This window comes from Lactuca virosa, chromosome 1 (assembly GCF_052849685.1).
Source record: "Lactuca virosa cultivar CGN04683 chromosome 1, Lactuca_virosa_CGN04683_v6, whole genome shotgun sequence".
NCBI classification, from domain to species: domain Eukaryota; kingdom Viridiplantae; phylum Streptophyta; class Magnoliopsida; order Asterales; family Asteraceae; genus Lactuca; species Lactuca virosa.
In genome coordinates, this window is record NC_136426.1 from 208,811,825 (window position 1) to 208,814,660 (window position 2,836).

The window sequence follows — 2,836 nt, forward strand, 5'->3', positions numbered from 1 at the left end:
GCTTATCTGTTACCTGAGAATACAAGTTATTTGAAAACGGGTCAACATATATAATGCTGGTGAGTTCATACGCATGTTTGACATACAAAAATGATTTGTATCGTTGTATAACCCAGAAAATCCGATATTTTCTGAAATAAAATATGTTTACGACGTGATGTGATGATCTAGTATATGTAAATGTATACGTGATTTCAAAACATGTATAATTGTATGACTTTCTCAAAAGTGCTCATTTTATTGTATTTGATGTGTTAAATAAATGATATAAATTCCCCGGAAAATCCGATATTTTCATATTCAAAACAGTAGTATGGTTTTGTATTATCACATAAACCACATTCAATAGTCACCATGTATGAAGTTGATTCCACCTGATTGATAAAATGGTAATGGATCTCTATGTGAGTGATCGATCTATATTTATAACACAATAAATTGTACTAAATATGTTGAATTAATGTATGATTTCCCAAGAATGGCACTACTTTGATGAGTTGTTGAACTTTATATGCAGGTCATTATATACGACTAAAATTGGGTGGAGAATGCAAGAAAAAAGAGCAAAATGAAGTTAACAAGCGTGGGAGACGAATTGCTAAAGGAATGAAGAAAAATGGTGCTGAGAAATTTAACCACTCTTCAATGTTTTGATCATATCTCAAGATCTAGAGCTCCGATTGACATGAATGAAGAAGTTAGAGAAACTAGACAAAATTTCCTACAACTTTCATGTTTTGCGTTTTTACTGATTCTACCGTTCTCATCACCAAAAAGGGGCAACAAAAATGAGGGACGTCCTAGAACGCGTCTAAGATGCCCCCTAGGACGCCTACCCGTTTTAGGCCATTTTCAAGTGCAAATAAAGGATGACAGAAGACATGTAAAACGTCCTGAAGGACGCCCGGATGTCCTATATGACGTCTAAGACGCCTACGAGGACGCCGACGCGGAAACAACTCCGAAAATCAGTTTTTCAGCACCTATTTAAAGGAGATTTAACCCTAATCGACTTTGGACTCCTCCCCTGCGATTTTCCTTAGTTTTGGAGGGTTCCAAACACGTTCAAACCTTCTCCAAACACGTTTTTGATCATTAATTTCCAAATCTAAAGCGATAAATCATCAAATTCATTATCATTCAACGTTTAAAGATCGTTCAACCTACAGATCTCTATCACTTCCATCAAGCTCCAGATTTTATTACTTCATCCCCAAGGTTTCATCGTTCCATAGTTGATTGATCATTAGACTTCATTGATTTTATGATTCCAAGTTGCTTTGTGAATTTTAGCATTAATTCCATTGTTTATATTGAAGTTGTATGTTTTGTTAATCATATGGAAGGCTAAACCACCTAGGTTACTTCCGGGAACGTTGTAGGATGTTAGGATGAACACGTTTTGATTATTACTTTTATTCTAGTCAATTTCAGTTATTGCTTCATTCTTAAAGTTATGATTTTCACTTACAGTAATTGGAGTTGGGTTTTCTTATTGTGTGATATTGCAACTAAGATAGTGTATTGTTAATTCACTAATCATTCTGAATTCAAGTAGTTTAGGAACTAAGATGATCAGTTGAACCCACATACATTATTCCGAATTTGTAGTACTATATATTCAACATTGTAATAGGTAATCGTAAGACACATTATCGCCAAACCACTAGTTGTTCCTAATCCAATTAGACATAGGGAGTAAGATAACTAGTTGGGATAACATATTGGGTGCTCAAAATTATTTGTTGCAAGTTAATCAACCTTAGGTAATTAAATTGGAATTTAAGGGAAGAAAAAGATGTAAGTCCAGCCATCTAAACAACTGAACCGGAAGTATCTTGTTTTTTTTCCCTTTGATAGTAGTTTGCTTTAGTAGTTCTTGCATCACCAAGTTTTTAGCTTTTTCTTCAACTTTTAGTTTGAATAATTTCGTGACAATTGCTAGTAGTTTTTTCATTAACTATTTTAACACAAAGTTTGACCACAACCTCCACGTGGATTCGACCCATACTTACCCTAGCTATCTAGTGTGTGTGAGGTTTATTTTTGACCGAGACAACGACCTCGATCAAAATTTGGCGCCGTTGCCGGGGAGATTGTGCGCTTAAACAATTGTGTTGAACTAGTCATTACATTTTTTTTTATTTTTTTTTGGTTTTGTTTAATATTTAGTTCAGAATCTTCACTCTTTTATTTTTTTTGTAGGGACAGTCGTGAATGGAGGAATACACTTACATGAATCAAGATATGTGGTTGGGGAACGAAAATCCAACCCAATATCAATACTATAATGATCCATACAATGATTCATATAATGATGATCCATACGATGATCCATATGATGATTATTGTTGGTGGACTGGCGATTCGGCTCAAAGCCAACCCCATGAATCACCTTGTTTCCCGGAAGAACAAGAATCAAATGAATCTTCATTCAGCAAAAAGTTGGATCAAATGCTAGAGATGTTGAATGAAACCTTCAACAATGAGGAAGACAACTCCAAATCAATTTCGGCAATTGAAGATCAACTAGAACGAATAATGGAGCAGCTAAAGCAACAACCACCGGGAAAACCTTCAGACACTACCCAAGTAAATGAGGTAAGTTTTCTATGCAATGATAACATTGTGCATAATCCTACACCACCCGAACTTGAGGTTGTGGTGGAGGATGATGTAGCTTTAAATGATAATGATACCCAAAGGATGTTTGAAATCAAAGAAGTTGTAATTGAATTGGAAAAGTCTAATGAAGAATTTCATGAGTTAGAAGTGTCTAAAGTTGGGGAGGGGTTTGTAGAGGCTAACACCACCCCCTACCCAACAACTTTTAAAA